The 16,562-nt window shown below is 42.2% G+C and overlaps 1 long non-coding RNA gene across 1 annotated transcript; it reads right to left on the bottom strand.

The window, feature by feature from the left end:
- Nucleotides 1–3,416: 3,416 nt before the first annotated feature.
- Nucleotides 3,417–7,192, bottom strand: LOC148997323 (uncharacterized). The gene is made up of 3 exons (XR_016146287.1): nucleotides 6,668–7,192; nucleotides 6,337–6,406; nucleotides 3,417–4,378 (listed from the first exon to the last, which is right to left on the bottom strand). It is a non-coding gene; the product is annotated as an uncharacterized LOC148997323 (long non-coding RNA).
- Between the last annotated feature and the right edge of the window lie 9,370 nt (nucleotides 7,193–16,562).

Here is a 16,562-nt window from a genome sequence, read left to right as displayed (position 1 = left end):
CAGCCTGACCGAGTGGCAAAAGATCTGCTGCGTGACTGGATTCAATAGGGAAAAACTGCGGAAATGCGACTAAATCGAACAATTTTATCAATTTAAACTAAATGTTGGACTCAATATAGTGTTCCTTACAACTTACTAAAGATCCAGTGATCCATGGATATTGACATGCAGCCAGGAATCGTGTTGCCTGACATTTACTGCCTGATTTCGACACCAGGGAAATAAAAGCAAGACCTAAACATAAAGCAAATTTGCCTGTGAACGCTTTAAATATAATATAGGTAGGTCTAAATCCGGGTGATCACTTATATCAGTGTTATATCCTATATCATATCGTCCAGCTCTAAAACTTTATACGGTTTTTGGTCAGTGTTTATAAAAAAAACAACATCCAATAATGCAAAATATGCAATGATAAATATTTAATTGATGAGCTGTTAATGTATATAACAATACAAAATATACAGGTATGGTTTTACAGCTAAATTCAGCATATTGACACAAAATGATAACTGCAAATCCACCTTTGGCTGACTGGAGTCCAGTTGTTTCTGTGAATTGCTACGATCCATTTGCTCCTCTTTCCATAGCAGTCTGTAAAAATATACCTCCGATGTTTTGTCAAATCTAGTTGTAGGCCTACAGTCAATCGCAAAGCTCTTTCCCACTTTATTTGTGTGTGTGGTGTTTGTTTTTCGCGGTATTCACGCTGAACACATATACAGCCGCTCAGTCTTTTTGCCACTCACTGTGAGGAACTGCAGGCACGCCGGCCGACGGTGACGTCATGCGCATTCCCTCTATTATGAAAGGCTGAAACATGAATCATACGTAATTGACCCTTTGCAGGGAGTTTGATTGACAGGTGACCTGACCAATCATAATCCGCCATTTTGTCCGACACAGCAGACAGGAGAATTATATTAACGTTGGAGGATTTGAACTTGAGAAACGGAGTGTAACGTTACTGACGTCTTTCCGCGGTTAAAACAACATACATTCAGCTGTTCATTCATGTTTATTTGATGCTATAACGTAAATGAACTAGAAAGAAGAGATGGTCGGCTTTAACTGATTATCTAAGCGTTCTGTCAGACACATTATAAAGCCACAAAGATATATTTATAGTTTGAATTTCTTTTTTAAATTGACCAAATTTGAAAGGTGAGCGCTTGTTTCATATTAAAAGTTTTCAATTCAATACTAGTAAGAATTGAATTGTAGAGCTCTCTAAATCAGTTTTTACTAGTAATAATTGCATTAAAGAGCTCTCTTAATGTAATTCTTACTAGTAAAAAAACTGATTTAGAGAGCTCTCTAATGTAATTCTTACTAGTAAGAATGCAATTGCAGAGCTCTGGAATTCAATTAAAGAGCTCTGCAATTATATTCTTACTAGTAAAAATCGAATTAAAGAGCTCTCTAATCGTAATTGTTATTAGTACGAATTTAATCAGAGAGCTATATAATTGTAATTGCTACTAGTAGGAATTAAATTGTAAAGCTCTCTAATTGAATTCTTACTGGTAAAAATGCAATAATGACGAGTAAGGCTGGGTACAATTTAAGCTAAAACGGCTTGCCTGCCATAGTACGCGAGAACATGGAGTGGCGTCGTGTGAGTGAGAGCGTCGTAGCAACGTTATCTTGTGTATTACATAAACAGCTTCGTTTGCTTTTGTATTTAAAACGTAAGTTAAAGCCTTTACATGTTCAATTTGTGCACAATATCGACTTAGCCCGGCATTTATGGCTCGGCTATTAACATCACATCCCAATAACAAAACGGACGTAAATAAATTCCAGTTAACGTTAATTAACTCCTATACGTTTCAAAAGATAAACATTTAAAACGCAAATTAACTCTGAAATTACCGTTAAGTTACCTTGGAGTGTAACAATAACGTTAATGGCTTGTCTACTCGGCTAACGTTACGTTACATCAGGCCTCTAAGTTTGAACAGCATAGACGAAAGTAATACTCATAGGTCGTAATACTCTGTCGTAATCAGGAAATAATACGTTTATTTTTAGTCCAATTAATTCATTCACCACTATTTTGACGATTCTTCTGAATTTTAAAAGACATAAGACAGTTACCTGACTGCAGCAACACGAGTTCGTCGACGAGAGAACAGGATGATTGATTTCCGAAACGCAGTTCCAGCAGTCTCATTGGTTATAATCAATCACGTGCTGAAAACTGGTAACGGTCACCTATTTTTGTACGTTTTAAATTTTATAAAATTTCCCCATTGTGTTTAATCAAATAATACATCATTAAAGAATACCAACAACAATAAAATTATTAAAGAAATAAAGTCAATAAAAAAAATAAAGTTAAATAAAATGAAGTTAAATACATCAATTTTTAAAATAATAAATAGGCATACTAGTGCATAAAAAACAAGTTTATTTAAATACATTATAATAAATGAAGTTCATTAAAAAGAAGTTAATTTAAATACATGCATTACTATAATAAATACAATTAATTAAAATACGTTTATTTAAATAAATAATAATAGTTAATTAAAAATAAGTTCATTTTAAACATTATAATAAATACAATTAAAAATAAGTTATTTAATGCATATAATATAGCAATAAATACAATCATTAAAATAATAAATTCAATAAAAACATATTAAATAACATTTATTAAAAACAAATCATTCCACCGGGCGTCCAATGTACTGTAGAAAAACAAACAGAACAAAATTAGAGTTAATGACCCAGTAGCGCTGAAAAGGGGCGGGGCTTCATAAGGTTTATTATTACATGCACGCAAGAAAAAAGAAGACAATTGGCCAAAGGTCATCATGTGCCTTGGTGATATTTCTGATTGGACTTCTGCCAAGAATAAAAGACCCTGGCGCCCCTTGTCTTTGATCATTCATCAACACCTGTTTTCTGAGGTCACTTCTGAAGTCACTTTGTGTTTTTCTTCAAATGTTGCCTAAATTGTAACTGAATCACAACAAAAAACGTAATTATTCCAATAAAAGGAAAGTGATATATAGGGCCCAAATGATGGTGACGAGACAGCCTGACAATAGAGGATTAATAAACTATAATTTGACAGGATTTGTTGTGAGAGGAGTATTTCTGACAGCAAAATGTATTTTCTGAAGTAATTTTTTTTAAACTTAATTTTATATTATATGAATGATTTTATAAAACGAAATGAAGTCCCTGACAGTACACTATTGTGTCAAGATTCGTTCTGAGAGGAGTATTTCTGACAGGAAAATGTAGGTTCTTAAGTAATTTAACTTAATATAGTTTATTGTATTGTCATGTCTTCATTACGTTTTAAAAATCATTAATGTAATTTGAAGTTAAATTACTTCAGAAACTAAATTTTCCTGTCAGATATACTCCTTTCAAAACGAATCCTGTCACAATGAGTATTTCTGACAGGAAAATTTAGTTTCTGAAGTAATTTAACTTAATATAGTTTATTGTATTGTCATGTCCTCATTATGTTTTAAAAATCATTAATGTAATTTGAAGTTAAATCACTTCAGAAACCAACTTTTCCTGTCAGAAATACTCTTCTCAAAACAAATCCTGTCACAATATAGTTCATTGTATTGTCATGTCTTTGTTTTAAAAATCATTAATGTAATTTGAATTGTGACAGGATTTGTTGAGAGGAGTATTTCTGACAGGAAAGTTGTGAGAGGAGTATTTCTGACAGGAAAATTTAGTTTCTGAAGTAATTTAACTTAATATAGTTTATTGTATTGTCATGTCTTCATTATGTTTTAAAAATCATTAATGTAATTTGAATTGTGACAGGATTTGTTGAGAGGAGTATTTCTGACAGGAAAGTTGTGAGGAGTATTTCTGACAGGAAAATTTAGTTTCTGAAGTAATTTAACTTAATATAGTTTGTTGTATTGTCATGTCTTCATTATGTTTTAAAAATCATTAATGTAATTTGAAGTTAAATTACTTCAGAAACCAAATTACACTTAAACATCACTTCAGTCATTTTTGTATGTTTAAGAAATAATTCTGCTTAAAAATCAGTGACTAAACATCTATTTACATAAATAGATATAATATTTAAAATACATTTTGAACTTATGTATGTGTTAGGTGCATTAAGTCACCCTGTGCCCTGTAAGACAGTAAATAGTATGCTTCTACAATGAAATTGTATATGGATAAATTGAGCACATACTTTGAGAGCGACGGTCTCATTGGAATGGGATATAGCTGAGAAGACCTCTGCACATGTCCCCTCGCCAATCTTTAGACAATGGTTCATGCCAGCTGGAGGGACACAGTCAAAAAAACAAAGTGGTCCGCTCTGCTGGCATTCCCGATATATTCTATCGGCATCGCTGATATTCTCATCATTTGAAGTCTGGAACACAAAGGCAGAGTAAAAAAAAAAAAAAAAAAATGGGAGAAAAGAGACATCATGGAATAAAGAGACTTATTAATTTTCTGAGAAAGTAACAAAAACAATCATTAAAATTTATATTGTTGTATATATTGTAGACTGTACATTATTCTATTATACTTCTTACACTTAAAGGATTAGTTCACTTCAAAATGAAAATTCTGCCATCATTTACTCACCCTCAAGTTGTTTCAAACTTATGAATTTCTTTCTTCTGTTGAAATCAAAATAAGATATTTTGAAGAACGTCGGTAACCAGACAGTTGATGGACCCCATTGACTTCCATAGGAAAAAAAAAATACAATGGAGGTCAATGGGGCCTAGGGCTGTGTATTGGCAAGAATTTGGCGATACGATATGCATCATGGGTCACGATTCAATATATTGCGATATATTTCGATACTGTCCATAAGGCGATAAATTGGGATTATTTTTTTTAAGTAGGACTATAATTTTAGAAAAAGCCATAAAAAGAGCCAAAAAGCCATTGGTTAAATGTGTTTTTAGAAGTTGGTTATAAACTTAAAAATAGACAGGGGGGGTGGGGAGGTCGCACACCAGACGAGAAGCGCAGCGCTGCAGCGGCTGCACCACGCAGGATAACTCCAGGTAGGCATAACTATCCCACACCGGACGTGCACTTTCTCATCAGTGTATGGCCAGCAATATTGTTATGTTTAATGACATGAAATGAAGGTAATGTCTGTTCTATGTTATGATTGTACTGCACAATAAAATACAATCGTTGTTTAGTCTGCAGTCTTAACCTCAGAGCATCCGTTCACTGAATGAATTGAGAATCTTAGCTGAAAATCCAATAACATCAGCAATTGTCATTCAAGCAGCTGATTTCTGTAAATGGATGCAAAACTAAATGCATATTGCAGGATAGGGCGAAGTCAGGAGACATTAGCAACGATTTGAGCCAAAAATAATTTAAATTTTATATAAAACTATGTAAATGGCGCTCTGTGGCGCAGCAGGATTTTGAACACGGCCCTGAGCCGTTGCTGGGCGCCGCGGGCAGACGCCGAATGGCGCCGCCGGTGTACACTCATAGAGAATAATGTGTTCGAATTTTAAAGATGTGGTGCTGAGCTTCTCGTCTGGTGTGCGACGCCCTTATATACTCTCTGCCGAAACCCCCGTTTCACTGTTGCTCACGCGACGGTCCTGCTCGAGCCTCGACGGGCACGGCTACTGCTTGCGGTGTGAATGAACGCACTCATTGATTAACATGCCGAAAAGAACAGAGCAGGAGCCGGGTCTTGACACTGGGTTCAGCCATAGCCATGTTGGTTCTAGCAAAACGTTAGGCTAGTGGTGCGTCTGGTGCGTCTTTTGTGTGCATAGCCACAAAAAAAAAAACGATATTGTGTTTCTGAAAATCGATACAGTATTGCACAATAAAATATCGCGATACTCAAGAGTATCAATTTTTTCTTACACCCCTAATGGGGCCCATCAACAGTTTGGTTACCGACATTCTTCAAAATATCTTCTTTTGTGTTCAACAGAAGAAAGAAATTCATAAGATGGAAACAACTTGAGGGTGAGTAAATGACAGAATTTTCATTTTGAAGTGAACTAATCCTTTAACATACACAAGCATGCAGTTACATTAACAAAATCCATTCTGTGTGTGTAAATGTATATACATCACAGACAAACAATTAGAAAAATTAAACAAAGTCTTTTGAACCTTTTTTGCGTATGGAAGCTTGTTTCTGCCACAGAATAAAGAAAAAATTAAAAAGGTAACTGACTTTTTCTCTCACAAATCTGACTTTCTTAAAATTGCAAGATTATCTCAAAATTAGGAAGGGGAAAAAAAATCTTCTGACAATACATCAACATTTTCTCATGTTACACACACACAAAAAAAAAAACAATAACAATAATAAATACTGTTACTTACAATTTCCATAGTTTGGCTGGGTTGTGCTGGACTTTCGGGGACAAGGGGATCTTCTAACCCATTATTGGAACTACAGAGATAGAAAGTATTTCACTGATACGGAAACAAACAACAGTTACGACATTCTGATTTTTTTTACAAAACATATAATAAAAATTACACAGCAAATTCATCAGCAGATGTTTTTGCATGGCCTTTCTTCATCGGGACTTCAAAGGACTCATCATCATTTTCATCGCTGTTGCGGAGTATTAATTGTTTATATATTTTAGCATAAATCACCAATAGTTTTTTTTTCTCCTCTCTCTGTAAATTAGCAGCCATTACTCACTTCTCATTTAGGTTCTCTGCTGAGGATTCTCGGTGTTCTGGGGCTCGTTCTTCGTACGTTGCTTAAAACATCCGAGATCAAATGAGACATCCAAGATAATATCATCGTGCTAATCATGATCCGGCTAATTGGGTTCTTCGAACACACCTGTTGTTTATTATTAGTATCGCTGGATTGAGTTATCTGAGATAACTGCGCGTTCTCGCGTTGGTTTAAAAGGGGACATGTATCGATAGCAGAACCAGTGATCAGCAGCGCTGCTATTGGCTGTTCAGCATGGCCAAAGAACACGCCCAGTTTTTCTCCCAAGCAGAGCAAGCGCTTTTAATGCAAGGTTATGCCGAATTTCAGTCTTTAATTAAAACGCCAGGAACACCTCAAAGTGTGCAAAAGCCAGGAGAGAGTGCTGGCAAAACTAGAAGACAAATTAAATGCGTTTGTGGTGGCCATGTTAAATGTTTTAATAACTTATTATTATTTTATTTTTATTTTCATAATTTCATAATTACTTTGTTCATTGTAATGTCGAGTCACCACACTATAATAATGGACATGGTGAAAGTTAAGTACAAAAATATTCTACTTAATGGTAATTTTACTAGACCTTAATAGGCCTACTAGTCTCTTTTAAAAAGGCACTGTTAAATAAATGATTGTCTGTTTATAAAAGCAACCAGAAAAAAGGCTGAGAAAAAAAAAATAATGATGCTCCTGACCCTGGCAGAAGAGCTGACCCTTGGGTTGAATGTGAATTGCCCTGTTGTGAAGGGCATCCCTGGGTTCAGCTCTCCCAGACTCACATCAGGGACCAGTAGCAACACCTTCATCACTGGGAAATGAGATTTAAATTATCTTTGTACACTGTGAAATAATTTGTTGCTGCATTAAATGAAGTAGACCTATAATCCAAATGTCTGGTTTAGTCATTTCAACTGTTAAATCTTGAGTAATGATAAATTGCTTTGTCTTGTGAAAGTAAAAACTGATAAACTTATGTTAATGTAAAAATATTTTGCCATGAGTTATCAATCACATTGCACTGGAGACTGAAGAAAACTTCTCAGATGACTGTCCTTTGGAGGAAGTACTTTAATTTAATTGATGGCTTTAATTGATTTCTACTTGTGCCTATGCCTATTATTTCTGACAAGAGTCCACATGTACAGAAAGGCCTACAGAAGAGTCTGCACACAGCAGTGATACAGGGGTGGGCAGTGTAGACAACTTTTGCTTTTTATTTGTTGCATTTTTTCCCTTTATGAGTCTTCAACAGAAAATAGAGTATTTTGAAAAAACAAAAATCAGGGGGAGAAACAGAACTTGACTAAGAAAAAATTGCACTAGAAATAGAGTTGCTTCAAAATAAACTTCAGAGTAAAATCACACAGAGTACTATTGCAATAAAAACTAAAGAACTATTGAAATAAAACTCTAAGCAAATAGAGTTTTGCAAATTTGTCTTGTCTTTTATTTTAGGCTTAATTAAACTTTTTTTTTTTCTTTTTCTGATGTTGGCAGTGTTGTGTAATATGGCACATGCAATGTCACAGGCCCTGTCAGGTGCAACCCTCAGGCTTTTTAGACCCTGAAATCTTCCCTTTATTGGCCAAAGCTCATGTCATTGTGTGCCCTTGTCCTAGAGCTGCATTGTAACTGGTCTGGGGTTTGGGTCAGGGAATGGGGTCATAAAACACCTGTCTCCATGCAGGATCCTGTTGTAATCACCTGTTTAATGGAAAAATGCAGTTCTCAGCATAAGTGTATGTAATACCGTGAGTTTGATATTTATAACTTTCCTTACCATGTTCAAATAATGTTCATAAATGTGAATCTCTTAAAATTCTTGAGTCATGCACAGATCCTGGCCATTTTGCTTTACACTGATTTGTGATATAGAACATGGTCACACACCATCTAAGAGATTTTACTCAGTCAAATGCCTTTTAAAAAAAGTGATATAATATTCCAAATCTGGAATATTAAAAATTATAATAGTAATTTGGCTGCACTGTATAAGCCCCCTTTCTGCTCACAAAATCCCTTCATTGAGGCCTTGATGGGAACATGTGTGTAGTCTACAGTGTATGGCACCAATCACGTAAGTTAAGCCTGAGGGACTGTAAGTCATAATCGGCATGGTCATCATGATTGCATTATCTTCATTAAAAATTATAATATACCCTAAGTTGGCAAAAAAAAAAAAAAAAAACTAAGAGCACTACTTTGTGAATGGCACGACAGAAAGCTTATCAAGTTCTCCGCATCTCCAAATAATTTTAGGGCAATGCAAACATTTTGTGCTGTTGTTGAAGCCCGATATCAAATCGAACATTAATGTGCATTTCCAACAAAATAAAAATGTATTTAAACGACACCCTCACGACGATCGTTTCACGAGAAAACAAAAATAAATCTCAGAAATTAAGCTACACTATCGCGCTGCGCTGAAGGACTTTCCGTATCAGCCGCGATCTAATCCTGTTTACATGAAATAAGCCTGCTCACGAGCAGGTTCAAGCTGACGGACCTGTTGCTATGACAGCAAGTCCAGGATGAGCGTCGAAGAACCAAACGATCCAAGATCATGGCAAATCGCCAACAATCAAATCCAGCTGAGTTAGCGACGTACGAAGAACGAGCCCCAGGACCCTAAACTGGAGGGTCCTGTTAGCTACTTATGTTATCCTAAGTTAGCTACTTGTCAAATACATGACCATGATTTATTTTTGAAATTGTTTAATAATATTTTATTTTGCTTCAAGAAAGTCTTCAACATTTTGCCCTAAACTGTAAGGACAAGTTTTCACTTTATTTCTTTTTTTTTTTCTTAACAGTCTTTGGTTGATTACTCAGACAGTGAAGACGACATTTTGTGTCCTAAAATGATGATGACATCCTATAAACGGGTATTTATTTTTCAATGCTACTACCATTTCTCTTTAATTGCCTCATACTTCAAAAGCATTTTTTTTGTAAAGCCTGTTTGCCTGTTTTGTCTTTCTTAGATGAGACCTGCAACTTATGAGGACTCTGATAATTCCAGTGTAGATGAGAGTACAGACATTCAAGGTGACATCAGACTGAAACATACACCGTTTGCAACGAGTGAACAACGTTCCACTTGTACCACAACAATCAAAAGAGCAAAAAACACCATAGTAAGTGTTTATTTTATTATTTATTTATTATTCTATGACAGAGGATTAACTGAACTGGATGGTTATTGTCTTTCAAGGCTAGAAGGAAGATTGCTGAGCACTCAGATGTTTTTGATTCGAGCGAAGATTTATCTGAAGTCAGTGAGGAAGAGTACATTCCGGACACATCACAAGAAAGTAGCGATACAGATAGTAGCGCAAGCCTTACTGTTTCACTGAAAGGTAAAAGAAAGCTCCACACTTTGCCAGTCCAGTGCACTTCAGCTGAGAACAGAAGCACCAACTACAATCCTCAAAGCAGCTGTGACTTAGGGAGCCTCCAGAGCCATGGCGCAACCTCAGTTCCTGACAGTACAAGTTCAGTGTTTATTCCAGCTATCCTTAAAAAGAGGGATGGACTGAGAATGTATAGTAAGAGACAACATTGCTTTTTTGTGACCGTCCTTTTACGAAAATCGCTAGACACCTAGAGCGCAAGTGTGGCACCTAAAGAATGGGTTTCGTTGCTCTGGACTCAACTATAATACAGCACGACTACGCCACCCTGGGAATTTCACCCAAGGAAATGAGGACATTAAGGACACAGGTTCGTTCCCACAAGATAGAGCAGAGACGTGAATTTGAAAAAAATAATAATACTTTATTATACTAAAAATCAAAACTCCACACACACACACACACACACACACACACACACAAACGAATCACTCACTCCTTAAAAGACACACCAGTGTCAGTATGCGTTTCTCGCAAGGGCATTTACACACATATATACGCACAACCGACAACCACTCACCCAACTCGCACTACTTTATGGGTTCATTCATACACCACCCGAAGTCCACAAACACTCGTCCAGTTCAGTTGAAACAGTGCGGGGCGATCAGCAGCAACCAATGATAGCGGGCTGCGCGAGTCTCGCGCTCCCCAGCGTCGAGTCCACTGGATACAGGTCGTCACAGGCACAGAAGAAGCGAGGCAAAAGCAGCGCACGGCAGAGAGACGGGACGAAGAAGAACGAAATCCCAAAGGGAATAATGAAAAACAGAGAAGGGGAAGCCAGGTCACGGTCCCAATCAACTTGCTGCACTCATGGCGATATTACTCGCTCGTCCACTAGAACAGAGGAGGAACACAACGTAAATGATGTCTTTTCGTAAATATTCTCCCATGAAGTCAATACTAGTTTACCCACCTGATTTTCCGCAAATCAGTCTTCCCACTGTCAAGCCGCGATAGGTAAACACAGCCCGTCACGCATACTAAAGCACAAACGCATACATACAGCCAACAGCTCACCACGAATAACAGTATTACTCTCGTACTCTTGTATTACTCGATAACGTACCCAAATGGATGCGCGACTCAGCTCCAGAATCCCCATACGAGAACCGCTCAGCAGGAAAGCAGCAACAGAACTTACAACAGCCTACACGCTCTCAATACACAGAACCATTTATGCGTGCTCCCGCACCTATAGCGCACCTGACTCGAATTAGGCAATTACCAGTGCAATCGGCACTCGGGCTGTTACTCCACCTAACTAGGCAACTATGCCTGCTACACAAGCATATGAATGAAATAGAGGTAGCAAAGGCTCTAAGTCATCCAAAGGGCTCCAAAGAAAGGCGAATGCAGCTTGAGTATTTGCGCAACAAAGGCAACTTTGCTTACAATTCTACTGTTATTAACACAGGCTCAGGACAGATGATTCCACGGAAACTGCCTAAAAAGACTTTGGATGGAGAGAAATTTTTGCATTGCATTTACTGCCAAGGACTGTTCTTAAAGAAAACCCTGTGGCGACATTTTAAAATTTGCAAATTCAAGCCTTCTGAGGTGAAACCAAAACCTGGTAAAACCCGTGTGCAGGCTCTTTGCAGCTTTGCACAGCCTCCCCCACCAGGAGTAAATCATGGTGTTTGGAAGCTGCTAAATGCCATGAATCAAGACCAAGTGGCACTTAAAGCTAGAAATGACTGGTGCATATTAGAGCTGGGGAAGCATCTTTACAATAAATACGGATCAAGAGTTAAAATGCATGAATACATCCGTCAAAAGATGAGAGAGCTTGGAAGACTCCTTATATGTACTAGAGAGGTAACACCCCTTACATCTATCAAAGAGCTCATCCATCCCACAAACTTTATGCATGCCGTTAGTGCAGTAAAAAGAACAGCTGGATACATTGAAGAGACCAATATATATGAGAAGGCAAGTGTTGCTGTGAAACTTGGGCATAGTCTGAACAAAATCGCAATGCTTATTGAGAGCCATTCTACCATCAATGGAGACAAAGAAAGTGCAGAATTTGCAAATAGCTTCCAACAACTGTATCGAACCCGATGGCCTGAGTACATCTCTTCAACAGCGCGGCGAACAATGGAAGAAGCCAAGTGGAACTGCCCACATTTGCTCCCATTCACTGAAGATGTTAAACGTCTCCATGTTTATCTTGATGAGCAAGAGAAAATTTACCACAAACTTTTGTCTACACAGCCATCATCTCAGCATTGGTCAAAATTGGCCAAGGTTATATTGACTCAGGTTATGCTTTTTAATCGTAGGCGAGAAGGGGAAGTGTCACAGATGCCATTGTCCGCATACACCTCCAGCAACCAATCAGAAGCTCATCCGGATATTAGCATGGCCCTCACAGAGTTGGAAAACAAACTGTGTCAATACTTCAAGCGTATAGAGATCAGAGGCAAAAGAGGAAGAAAGGTTCCAGTGCTTGTTACTCCTTCAATGCAAGAGTCAATCAGCCTGCTAATTAAAAACCGGAGCAAGTGTGGAGTACTGAATGAGAACCCTTTTCTCTTCGCACGTCCGTCTGCAATGACCTTTTTCAGAGGCTCTGACTGCATCCGTGAATTTGCAGGTGCATGCAATGCTAAGAATCCTCAAACTCTAACTTCCACCAAGTTGAGGAAACAGATTGGTACCCTCTCTGAAGTTTTAAATTTGAGTAACACTGAGCTCGATCAGCTGGCTGACTTCTTAGGCCATGATATTAGGATACATCGTCAGTTTTACCGCTTACCTGAGGGGACACTTCAGCTGGCCAAAATGAGCAAAATTCTTCTGGCCCTCGAAAAAGGACACTTGGCAGACTTTAAAGGGAAAAATCTTGATGAAATCATCATTGATCCAGAAGGTACTATACACTGTTACATTACTTTTTATCCTTTATCTGAACTTAATTAATTTAAAGATATTGGTTTTGTTTTTTATAATTCTGTAATGGTTTACACAAATTGTTAGAGGGTTTTGGGTAGGGCTGCATGATTATGGCCAAAATGATAATCACGATTATCACGATTATTTGCTGATTTTAACCAAAAAAATAGTATTTTCACAAAGGCTAATTATATCTGCTTTTACATTCATATTGTGCTACATTCCTGCTAATGTACACATCACCTAGTCAGGCTAGTTAGACATTTTACGATCGATTTGCATTTTCTACGAAGGCAGTCTTTGCAGATATAGCCTCTCCTCTCGTTACGCACTCGGGCTCTCCTCTCGTTACGCACTCGGTCTCTCCTCTCCTCTCGTTACGCACTCGGGCTCTCCTCTCCTCTCGTTACGCACTCGGGCTCTCCTCTCGTTACGCACTCGGTCTCTCCTCTCCTCTCGTTACGCACTCGGCTCTCCTCTCCTCTCGTTATGCACTCGGGCTCTCCTCTCCTCTCGTTACGCACTCGGGCTCTCCTCTCCTCTCGTTACGCACTCGGGCTCTCCTCTCCTCTCGGACGCACTCGGTCTCTCCTCTCGGACGCACTCGGTCTCTCCTCTCCTCTCGTTACGCACTCGGTCTCTCCTCTCCTCTCGGACGCACTCGGTCTCTCCTCTCCTCTCGGACGCACTCGGTCTCTCCTCTCGGACGCACTCGGTCTCTCCTCTCGGACGCACTCGGTCTCTCCTCTCGGACGCACTCGGGCTCTCCTCTCCTCTCGTTACGCACTCGGTCTCTCCTCTCCTCTCGGACGCACTCGGTCTCTCCTCTCCTCTCGGACGCACTCGGTCTCTCCTCTCGGACGCACTCGGTCTCTCCTCTCCTCTCGGACGCACTCGGGCTCTCCTCTCGTTACGCACTCGGTCTCTCCTCTCGTTACGCACTCGGGCTCTCCTCTCCTCTCGGACGCACTCGGGCTCTCCTCTCGTTACGCACTCGGGCTCTCCTCTCCTCTCGGACGCACTCGGTCTCTCCTCTCGGACGCACTCAGTCTCTCCTCTCCTCTCGGACGCACTCGGGCTCTCCTCTCCTCTCGTTACGCACTCGGTCTCTCCTCTCCTCTCGGACGCACTCGGTCTCTCCTCTCGTTACGCACTCGGTCTCTCCTCTCCTCTCGGACGCACTCGGGCTCTCCTCTCCTCTCGTTACGCACTCGGTCTCTCCTCTCCTCTCGGACGCACTCGGGCTCTCCTCTCCTCTCGTTACGCACTCGGTCTCTCCTCTCCTCTCGGACGCACTCGGTCTCTCCTCTCCTCTCGTTACGCACTCGGTCTCTCCTCTCCTCTCGTTACGCACTCGGTCTCTCCTCTCCTCTCGGACGCACTCGGTCTCTCCTCTCCTCTCGTTACGCACTCGGTCTCTCCTCTCCTCTCGGACGCACTCGGTCTCTCCTCTCCTCTCGTTACGCACTCGGTCTCTCCTCTCCTCTTGTTACGCACTCGGTCTCTCCTCTCGTTACGCACTCGGGCTCTCCTCTCGGACGCACTCGGGCTCTCCTCTCGGACGCACTCGGGCTCTCCTCTCCTCTCGTTACGCACTCGGTCTCTCCTCTCCTCTCGGACGCACTCGGTCTCTCCTCTCCTCTCGTTACGCACTCGGTCTCTCCTCTCCTCTCGTTACGCACTCGGTCTCTCCTCTCCTCTCGTTACGCACTCGGGCTCTCCTCTCCTCTCGTTACGCACTCGGGCTCTCCTCTCCTCTCGTTACGCACTCGGGCTCTCCTCTCGGACGCACTCGGGCTCTCCTCTCCTCTCGTTACGCACTCGGTCTCTCCTCTCCTCTCGGACGCACTCGGGCTCTCCTCTCCTCTCGTTACGCACTCGGGCTCTCCTCTCCTCTCGGACGCACTCGGTCTCTCCTCTCGGACGCACTCGGTCTCTCCTCTCCTCTCGGACGCACTCGGGCTCTCCTCTCCTCTCGTTACGCACTCGGTCTCTCCTCTCCTCTCGGACGCACTCGGGCTCTCCTCTCGGACGCACTCGGTCTCTCCTCTCCTCTCGTTACGCACTCGGGCTCTCCTCTCGGACGCACTCGGTCTCTCCTCTCGGACGCACTCGGTCTCTCCTCTCCTCTCGGACGCACTCGGGCTCTCCTCTCCTCTCGTTACGCACTCGGTCTCTCCTCTCCTCTCGTTACGCACTCGGGCTCTCCTCTCCTCTCGGACGCACTCGGGCTCTCCTCTCCTCTCGTTACGCACTCGGTCTCTCCTCTCGGACGCACTCGGGCTCTCCTCTCCTCTCGTTACGCACTCGGTCTCTCCTCTCCTCTCGGACGCACTCGGTCTCTCCTCTCGGACGCAGTCGGTCTCTCCTCTCCTCTCGGACGCACTCGGGCTCTCCTCTCCTCTCGTTACGCACTCGGTCTCTCCTCTCCTCTCGTTACGCACTCGGTCTCTCCTCTCGTTACGCACTCGGGCTCTCCTCTCCTCTCGGACGCACTCGGGCTCTCCTCTCCTCTCGTTACGCACTCGGTCTCTCCTCTCCTCTCGGACGCACTCGGGCTCTCCTCTCCTCTCGTTACGCACTCGGGCTCTCCTCTCCTCTCGGACGCACTCGGTCTCTCCTCTCAGACGCACTCGGTCTCTCATCTCCTCTCGGACGCACTCGGGCTCTCCTCTCCTCTCGTTACGCACTCGGTCTCTCCTCTCCTCTCGTTACGCACTCGGTCTCTCCTCTCGTTACGCACTCGGGCTCTCCTCTCCTCTCGGACGCACTCGGGCTCTCCTCTCCTCTCGTTACGCACTCGGTCTCTCCTCTCCTCTCGTTACGCACTCGGTCTCTCCTCTCCTCTCGGACGCACTCGGGCTCTCCTCTCGTTACGCACTCGGTCTCTCCTCTCCTCTCGTTACGCACTCGGGCTCTCCTCTCGTTACGCACTCGGTCTCTCCTCTCCTCTCGGACGCACTCGGGCTCTCCTCTCGTTACGCACTCGGGCTCTCCTCTCCTCTCGTTACGCACTCAGTCTCTCCTCTCCTCTCGTTACGCACTCGGGCTCTCCTCTCGGACGCACTCGGGCTCTTCTCTCGTTACGCACTCGGTCTCTCCTCTCCTCTCGGACGCACTCGGGCTCTCCTCTCGTTACGCACTCGGGCTCTCCTCTCCTCTCGTTACGCACTCGGTCTCTCCTCTCCTCTCGGACGCACTCGGGCTCTCCTCTCGTTACGCACTCGGTCTCTCCTCTCCTCTCGTTACGCACTCGGGCTCTCCTCTCCTCTTGGACGCACTCGGGCTCTCCTCTCGTTACGCACTCGGTCTCTCCTCTCCTCTCGTTACGCACTCGGGCTCTCCTCTCGTTACGCACTCGGTCTCTCCTCTCCTCTCGGACGCACTCGGGCTCTCCTCTCGTTACGCACTCGGGCTCTCCTCTCCTCTCGTTACGCACTCGGTCTCTCCTCTCCTCTCGGACGCACTCGGTCTCTCCTCTCGTTACGCACTCGGGCTCTCCTCTCCTCTCGTTACGCACTCGGGCTCTCCTCTCCTCTCGTTACGCACTCGGTCTC

This window comes from Pimephales promelas, chromosome 2, assembly GCF_988280905.1.
Source record: "Pimephales promelas chromosome 2, fPimPro1.hap1.1, whole genome shotgun sequence".
NCBI lineage: Eukaryota > Metazoa > Chordata > Actinopteri > Cypriniformes > Leuciscidae > Pimephales > Pimephales promelas.
The sequence above is the reverse complement of the archived record's forward strand: the minus strand, read 5'-3'. Positions and strand labels throughout refer to the sequence as shown.